The sequence below is a fragment of the Varroa destructor genome, unplaced genomic scaffold, assembly GCF_002443255.2.
Source record: "Varroa destructor unplaced genomic scaffold, Vdes_3.0 BEIS01000002.1, whole genome shotgun sequence".
NCBI lineage: Eukaryota > Metazoa > Arthropoda > Arachnida > Mesostigmata > Varroidae > Varroa > Varroa destructor.
Genome location: NW_019211455.1, coordinates 37,836,166 through 37,845,865, shown reverse-complemented (window position 1 = coordinate 37,845,865; position 9,700 = coordinate 37,836,166). Strand labels below are relative to the sequence as shown.

The window sequence follows — 9,700 nt, the reverse complement described above, 5'->3', positions numbered from 1 at the left end:
TCGAAATCTTTATCTAGTAATATCGCGTCTATTGTACTTTTGGCAGGTAAGACATTTTTGAATATATCGCACATTTAACCAAGCGGTATTGTTTAATGATTGTCTTTACGACTACCGTAGGCTTCATTTATGTTCACATGTAAATCTGTTCGTGCTCCTCTACCAATTCTGCCGATATACTAATCGGGTCTGCCGGGCATTTTCAGAAACCTACGGTCCTTCCATCAAATGCTAAAACTGTCTTACGTCTAAATTCCACGGTAAAACACTCTATCTGTGCCAAAGTACAGGATATCCTGTCTTAGAATGATATTAAAATATAATTGTTGCTAGAATCTTTATTATTTAGTGCATATTACAGGATCACATTGTTACGATAGAACTGGATCATTTGAAGACAGTGATGGTCACTAGAAAGATCTTCGAATTGTGCTAAAATCATTTGTCCTTCTCCACCCGTTATAGATGCGCTTGAACACGCCATCATTGATACTAGCGGGATCGATATTGATGCTAACAATCTTATGGGACAACTCGGCCGATGCAGACAAAATGAAAAAGCTAGTCAAGTACGGCTTTGCGTTTGCGCCATTTGCAGGTGTAGTTAGGTAGGTAGGCCACGGCTACGGCCATGGCTATTCGAATGCATCAAGCAAAAAAAAAGTAAGTATATCATCACTTTTAGGGAGGAGTACGTTTTTTTCTTTCAATTAGTCCGGACTCTTATTATTAGATATGTCGACTATGTAATAGTCGTTCACTAGCGTAATAAAAGCACTTCGTTCGGAGTTTCCTAACGTAAAAACCCCGAATAGTTTGTTTTTAAGCTTTAATACTATACGTTTCTCCTCGCTGAAGTCTTCGTTTGCTTTTTTCCTTATTCTTTAAGCATTATCTAAACAGTAACCTCATCGCTGGCTGAAAAAAGCGCGTGTGTTATTACAAAAATAACCCAACGCAGCAAAGTTTCATTAAAATCCTATAATTTTTTCTTGTAGAAACATCATAACCGCCATGGGGTCCCTTCGAATTTATTAGCCGATTCTTGCAAATAAAATAGCATCAATAACATGAGTGCATTGGTTTCTTAAGTGTCTGGGGATCGCGCGCTACTTTGAAGTTGAACGGAAAAACTGAGCAGATAACGTAGCAAGCCTTAAGCGAGTTCGATCGATACCAGATCTATCTACCAGATAATCTGACAGAAGCAACAACATTATCTCAAGCAAAAAAAGGTTTGCGTTTTTATAACAGTCGGACCGGAATTACTAGGAAAACAATAACTCTTGCTTAGAAAATCTATTGACTTGGAAAAGCTCTTTCAATTTAACAGATTTTTTTATACGACATAGTCGGCAAGACTCTTGCTTAAAATTAATGCTCGGGCGCACTAATTGTTCTCCGGGAACGAGGAACATTTTCAAGTCCTATATTTTACTGATAACTGCCCAAGGTCTTCCTTGGGTGTTTAGTCCGCTGTTAATTTGTTTAAGGAAGACATCCTCTTCAGCCGCTATTTGAACAAGCCCTCGATCGTACGGACCGCAAGACTGACTAAACTATATGAATCATACAAAGATAGTTGTAATAAAACGCTGTTAAAAAAGGTTTCAGATGATAACCTGGATAGGAGGTTTGGGCTCTTTGTCTTGTCTGCAGATTTGGACACACAGTGCGTAATTTAACGTGTGTTTATACTGCTCGCAGTTTATGATGATAAGATAAGGTGTTTGTCATATTTAGAGGAGGCTGTTCTAATATCGGCGCTCTTCGGTGGTGACAGAGCGGAAGCTGTGTCGGGATCAACTACTGCAATCAACCTGCCAATAACCTTCCCGGGACTCTCCTATTGACTGCAACGATTTTATGCGACTTTTTCAGAAAAAAAAAATGTTGATTTATTATATTTTTTTGAAAAAGCTGTTTTTTGATTATTGCTACGTGCGGCACCTGAAACTTGTATTCAAATTGCATAAGATAGATTTTAATGGCGGATCTGCACGTCCATACACGGCACAAATACACATATAATATGAATGTGAATTACGTAAAGGTCTATATAATGGAGCATTTTGATTTGCAACTATCCGTAAAGTAATATGTACGCTTTGAAATGTCAATCCAAAACAAAAGGTCACGTTTTGCGTGAGCCCCTGCTAAAAAACGCACTATTGTTCAATGTTTAGGGAATTAGTAAAACACAGAAATAGAAGCTACCGAATAGGCTCGATACAAGGTAGCGAAAATAGGTGATCGATTATAGTGACGCGTTGGACGTTTCTTGGACACACAGCTTTTTGTTTACTGATTGTTATTTATTTTTACCTACTGTTGGCTTGCTGATAACTAAGTATTATATAGCAGGTATTATAAGTCAACGAAGCTTCCGCAACGGCTCGATATATTCGTGAGGTATAAGAGAAGATTTTTACAGTTTATAATACTACTTAAAGATGGCTTGCAACGTTTAAGAATAGCATCTTCAATCTATAGAATGCTTTCTACTCGACCTTACGAATTGATCGAAGAGCGCGTTCAGCCACGTTTTAAAAGGGATAATTCTTCCTTTTTTTTTTTGTACAGTTCTTCTGGATTGCATCGCCAGTTGGAAATTGGACATTGGAAACCTTCTGAAGGACGTACGTATTGGAACTTCGCTCTGTTGCCACCTCAACGTATCCATTTTTGAAATCAAAGAGACAGCCTTCCAACGGTAGATAACGCTCAGCTATCAAAAAACGAAAAAATGTGCAAAGAGAAGCGATAGACAGAAGCTGAATTTCTATTATCTTTGAACGTAATCATGCCACTTTTAGAGAACCTGTCTCGCAAAAAAGGATGGAAGTATTATATTTTAGCAGAAGAGGCTATCAACCGATCGTGATCGAGAAGGCAAAAATGATTTGGTACAAAGACAGGAAAAATCGACTGAGGTTTTTCTCTATATAGCTATTGACTAACTTCTACGCATTCACGTGAAGTGGTTGCGTAAGGTTCGATATGGGCAAAGGGTGATGTTACAATGAGATGGATATAGCAGCATTTGAACATTTTTGCTCAAGCTTTTAAATGAGGCATGCGTTGTTTGCTTGCCCTCGAAGTCCGCGTAATGGTATTACGGTCTGTCAGGTTATTCTGGTGAACAGTACTGAAAGTTCCATATTACTGCAAATAGAAAACTCTCGACGGATACAGGCAAGTGTTTAAATTATTTAAGAATGCTAAAGACTCTTCCGTAGTTTGATGTGGCAAAGGGGCAAAGTTTTTGCCTCCGGCTTAGTCACGATGCATTTTCGATCTCTCTTTTCCAGTGTATCGTATAATTTGCGAGGGAGTTTGCAAAGACCGTTATCCATAACGCTATGTTTGAATTCAATGTGCCAGTATTTATACTATATACCATATACTAATATGGGATATTATCGAAGTTAGCTGATATAATATAACAAAGCTTGCTAATCATCGTTAGGTGATCGATTTGGCCACTTCAGAATCAGATGAACGCTGACTACATGTAGGGTTATTATTAAACTGCAATCGCCGAAGGTTAGCTCAGAGAAGATGAGCGTCGTCTGTCTGTGAAAATTAGGCGCAGTATCAGGCGGTCAAATGGGCTTTATTCAACTCGGACATTTTAGTTAGAAATCAGATAGCATGACTGGAATTCAAATTGCATGCGACCCAACGCTTGACGTCAATATGGAACGATCTAACACTCTTGCCTCTTTCTTTGATAAATACAATGTAAATATATAATATATATTGTTGATATAGTGTTGAAGTATCCTCCTATTCCAGGTGGGTACTTAACACCTAAGTCTGCTTCAGTAATGCCAGGTCTGTGATGTCTTTGTTTGTCTAAAGTGAGAAAAAAAAAGCAGATAAGGTGCCCTTTTTTTAGTTGGTTTATTTAATACTTTATTTCACTCACATAGATATTTCGCGCTTGTAGCTTTTTCAATATATTTAGAGTGGCAAATTCATTTTTCACGCAGGCAAGAAGGCCACGCAGGCCTTCTACACAAAAAGAAAAAATGGGCGAAGAAGTGGGCCAAGAGACAAAAGTTTTTTCGTGGTTCAAGTTCTGAATGCGAAAGTTCAGAGGAACGCGAGCATTTTGTGCCAGTTCCAGAGCCAATAGCTGTGCCCGTCCCAGTTCACGTGCCCGTGCCGTAAGTTTAACCATCATCACACGCCATACACTCCGTATTTTGTAAAAAAAAAAATTAGAGACCACATAGACCTACAGTGCGTGCTTATATTTTCACCTACGTAGTGTAAGTTGGAATATTCAATCGTAAACCGTTACGCTCTTGTTTTCGGAGGCTCGTTTCAAGTTCGGATAGCCGACATGACTCACGAACAAGGCAGGCCAGTCGGCTGCCCGGACAAAAATAACGTTTCATACTGAATACCGAAACTCGTTTAGGATTCTGGATACATCGAGATGTCATTCGGATCACGCTAGACTGAGGGAGACCCGTTTTTCTGTTAGAGGAGCTGCATATTTTAAATAAACTGTTGTTGAACAGATGTTCAATAAGGACAGGAGCAGAATAAAAATAAAAGCCTATATGCTGATCCGTGTGCAGATTCTATGGATCTGAATAGACTTCTGAAACGGATCGATTTGTTAATAGTGCAGGCATTGTTTGTCGGCCATTGCCAAAAATAAGGGACAAAATAAATCCCATAAAGCCTGTTAGACGACGCAACTCAGTAGAACTGACTAGGCGATTTAGCCGAAAGAAAGTAACAAGAAACACATAATACATCGGTTAAAATCTCACAACCACTATTCATTACTGGCCGCTCGATGAGCTTCGCGTACGCACACTTTTGACAACCGATCCACAGCATATATATATAATGTCTAGATGCGTATATATACGACCCACAATCGTACGCGTATAGCGCGAACGATACTCGACTTGGGTCTTTATTTCGTTGTACAGCAATCGAGCTTTTGTTTGATAAGCGTAACGGAGAGCGCAACTCCTTATCGATGACGTGTTTTCTGTCTAATTTCTATTATGAGAAACGTTTTTTTTTGTTTTTTCAAGGGTTCATCACCATTATCATAGGTTGCTTCAACAGCAGCATCACCACCATCACAAACCTGCTCCAGAGAACAGAATCATCCTGGTTACCCATGAGGATCATCACAGCGATCCTTTGGAACTTCGGCGGGATGCTGGCAGAGACTGGAGGAAATAAACGATACTGAAGGGACGCTCTCTGTGTCAACTAGGAACACTACCTAAGCGTGTGATAAGGACCGTTATTAACATACAGATCAATCGAAACAGGCGGTAATCCGAGGATATATATTTGCTGTGCTTGTTTACTGTGCCATATTACCAGTCAGATCTAACTCAATGCTATAAAAGTAAACGTGATTTGTTTCTGGTGGCCGGCCATATATCAAATTGTTTAGTTACTGACATGAGTAATGCGGACATCCATAAGGAATAGAATAACATCGTGTTGAGGACCTGAGGGGCAATACCTTTTCTGACAGGCAGATAGACAGCCATCAAAGGTTCTGACATAATGGTAAACGTTTTTAAAAAAACGTTATACGGATCCATTAATCGCCTTGTGTAGACTGTCTCCAAAATGAAACCCTCAATGAAGATCTCAGACGAATACCGATGTATTGTTCTACACTGGAACTGCAAATCCACGTAGGTATTAAAGTTCCGTATTCCATAACCAACCACAAAGCTTTTGTATTTGATTTAATCTATAACGCAGCTGTACTATATATTGGGCCGCTATACATAGTTTATCAATAGGCACACTTATTCTATTTGTTTGTACAATAATTCAAGCCTATATTATTGTGGCGTATACTTTATATTAGACAATGCTAGACAATTTTCCAGTAACTTGACAAAAACAGAACTAAAAAACAAATTATTTGTATATATACATATGTCGATCTTGCACACACGTCTTAGCATCTCTGCTTAATGGTTTTTGTTTGCCGGAAATTGCACGCAGGTAGAAGCTTTAAACCTGGTCCCTGTGATCGCCGCTAAGCCAACTAGCAGTTGACATAAATTTTGACGCTGAAAAGTCTAGAAAATAAGGTGGTTCCCGCATTAGAATTGTGTAAAACAGCCTGAAGCAAAAACACAAATTTGACTAACTTTCGGGGTAATCTAACGAGTTAGCGATCGCAATCGGTACTTAGATGCCTAGCTAAAAGTATATAAGATTAGCTACTCAGCGTTAGATGTACTATACAGTAATTAGTGATTTACGTTATTTTTGTAACAATTTTTACGCTTCAGCTACTCAAAATATGTATCTCTACTGTCTATGATATTATCACTACTCATATAGAAATAGTTTAAGTATATTGTTCTCCGTTAAGCAACTTTTTTAGCCCCACAAGAGTACCTCCAACATAAATCAAGATTTTCATCTTAATTAGCATTTTCAAGTGGTTTCAACTGATTGATTAATTAATTGATGTTTGCTCTTTATTTTATGCGGAGCACAGCGGGAGCAAATGAGGAACACCAAAAGTAAAGGCTCAGATATGGAAATCATAAAAAAAAAATGTAGATGGCTGTATTTAAAAAAAACAATGGTCCTCATCTACTTTGCTTTCACAAACGCTGCTAAAAATTGACCATTTTTCTTTAACGCGATACTAATCCAATACAAACAGGTTACGACATCGCATGCAATTAACCTCTCCCTGTACCGCTCAATTGTGTTACAGAGCACTGGTTTTGCTGTAAAAATTATCTAAGTCATCGATGGGAAGTCAAGTCACCCCTTTTTTTGGGTTAAATATGGCGCTTTTTACCGTCAGCTGCCGGCGCCACCGCATTGGGCGTTTCCCATTGGTGGCCAAGCGAGCTCATTGTTATTGTCGTTGGACGGAATGAAAGACGGCGGAAGCTACGCGTTCACTTCAACTGATCCACTCTGTTGTGAGCTTCAACGAATCGAGTTAGCTATCGTCTCAAGTTTTACACGCCTTCATCCACATCATTTATTTTGGGCCCTTCATTGGCGGGCTCCTAATCAACATTAGTGAAATCAATAAACTGGGCGCACAGTGGCTTCAACGGGTCGATGATGCCTCAGAACAACAAACATCCGGCTGCCAACGATTCATCCCTCGTGACTATGAAAAGTGCTTGTGGTTCGTCCATATCATATCAGTAAAAGCGCAAGACAGAGCCAGCAATTCTGTTACTCTATTTTTACTATTGGACAGTACTAATAGTAGGTAGACGGGTGGGGGTGTGCGGGTGTTCGCTGATGAATTTTGCGCTACCCTTTTAAGTGAAGTTTATATATATACTTTGCCTTAATATATATGTACATATATATATATATATATTAAGGCAAAGTTTAAGATAAGATAAGCAGTGCTATCAATGCTAGCCAACATGACGGATACGAGACAAGCAGATGGGCGGTTAAATATGACGCAAGCTGCAGACTGTGTTTACTCAGTCATCTTCCATTTTTGTTTTGTTTTGGATATCAGTATAACGACGGGTGAAGTTTACGCACACCAGTAGTGGGATTTATATAATATAATTAAAGGCAATGTATTTCCGCTCATCATCAGGAGAGTGTCGTAGGCATTGTTTTGACTTACTACATTGTTACAGATATGTATGTTTGTATGTATTATGTAATAATGAGTTGAGATGATGAAGTGTGTACATACATTTCGCATATAAATAAAATGGCACGTAGCTTGCTATCACTATATATATGACCTCGGAGGTCAAAGGTAACTGCATATAAAACTAGTCAATTGTACCGTGGCGCTCAGAAGATAGCGCTTGATAATACGAGACACGAAGACTTAGCTAAGAAACTCATAAACCGACCACTGTTGCAGCTTTGTTAAATCGCTATGCAGATTATTCAGATTGGGGGCTGTCTAATAGTCTACCTGTGAAGAAAACCTCTTGTTGTTTGGGTTTTAAAAACACAGTTTTTTTTAAAGTGAAATAAATGGTCATTCAATTTTTTTTTTTTAAATAATTACCTTTATCTGGTTGATTGCATTTTGTGTTTGATCTTTGAAATGCTTCACCCTATAAAATTTTTGTTCCTGTAAATTCGGTAAAAACGTTTCTAGAAAAGCACGCGTTTTTAAATTATTTTCTTTGGACGTTTCAAGGGATGCATTTTTTCTATTAATGAACTAGATATGAGCGCCTCATCTCGAAAATGAATCGGATACATTTTTAACCCCAACTTTATTGAAGTGCTTTGGCCAGTAATGACTAAAATTCGAAGTATTCAGCGCTTCTTTGAGGCTAACAGGCCAGTAGAAGAAAAATAGTATGAAAGAAATTTTGTTGACAAGCAAAAGTAGCGATTAAATCAATACAACATCTCAATTTCCTATGCATTGGCCGAAATCTCTAAACATGCGAGTATGTGTAGAAGTGTACGCACACCTTTATTTGAAAATCTTCTAGTAACTTATTTTTTGATGTTTCCTTCGCGAGATTTCCTAGTAGAAGTTCAAGCTGCAAGACTTTGTCAAATCGATGAACGTCACAAAGTATGAGACATTTACTTTAATCTCTTCGTTTAGCATGCAAAGCAGATGTCTACTTAACCGGTACATAATCGACCACGTGGTTTCTCGTAAAGTAGCGGTTTGAGTAAATAGATAAAATGTTTGGAAAGCAAAATGAGCACAGTAGTACGAAGGTGGTAAGTGTTCTTAATGGCCAACTTCGTTCTTGTGTCTAACAGTGCTGCGAGACCTTCGTCACTTCACGAGGCGTACGACTTGATAGCTCTGTCGCTAATAGCTTTAAAAGAACGGTCTATTTAATAGCACGTGATCCAATACTACCTGCCACATCATCGCCAGGGTCAATGTTCACAGTATACAGAATATACATTCAGTTTAGATTCGTTCTTTCTATTCGCTCTGGAACATTTCGGTGTGCGTTTGCCCCTCTCTACTATCGACTGAGGATATTTGTTTCGGATGAAGCGTGAATAAAGCTAGAGTAATGCAGAGCAAGTTGTCTCTCCTTCCACGAGGTACTCCTTTTTTATATTTGGTTGTGAAATAAAAATGCCCTCGAAGGCTGAGGATCTAAAGTGGAAGCAGGTCACGCCTTTCTGAGTCAAGCGAAAATAGCCAGCGGAGTAGTTCGGAAATCTGTATTAATGGCCAAAAAGTATAGAGGCTACTAGCTTGGGCCCTGTTATTTGACACACACACACACACACACACACGCATGTTTGAGGTAAGGGAAATTTAAAACATTTCTGTCTGAAAATGAGCAGTGCTATACATCACTTCACGAATAGGGTTTGAGATGAGGGAAGTATAGTGAGCCTTGAGCTGAAGGCTCTGTCGAAACTTTCTCTTGTTCCTTGACATCAGCGTGCAGGGTAATCAGCAGCTGGTCTCTACACCTGGCGGCACTCCTCAACTGGCTTGCTCTATCCCTTCCGTTGCCCTCGACTTACGGTTCGACCCATCCTGGTAGCATAGTTCTTTGCATCTCTGTATGTACAATATCACACGTCGTCGATCGTGTGGTATTAACGGCTCATCATCAAAAGCCAAATGGCAGCTCCTCTCCTGAATCTGTAACGGCTTCTCGAATAAGAAGCATTATTTGAACCGTATATTATTCATTCAACTTTTATCCTTCAAATTGTGTCGTATAGATTTGGAAGCGCA

At 39.0% G+C, this 9,700-nt stretch overlaps 1 long non-coding RNA gene across 3 annotated transcripts; it reads left to right on the top strand.

Moving 5' to 3' along the window:
- The first annotated feature begins 41 nt into the window (after nucleotides 1-41).
- LOC111245154 (uncharacterized) lies at nucleotides 42-8,122 on the top strand. 3 transcript variants are annotated; one of them, XR_002671228.2, is made up of 6 exons: nucleotides 42-260; nucleotides 466-1,235; nucleotides 2,584-2,639; nucleotides 3,996-4,172; nucleotides 5,064-5,687; nucleotides 6,737-8,122. It is a non-coding gene; the product is annotated as an uncharacterized LOC111245154 (long non-coding RNA). The 3 variants fall into 3 exon arrangements; XR_015321262.1 differs by having other exon boundaries at nucleotides 50-608; nucleotides 1,093-1,235; XR_015321261.1 differs by having other exon boundaries at nucleotides 53-1,235.
- Nucleotides 8,123-9,700: the final 1,578 nt, after the last annotated feature.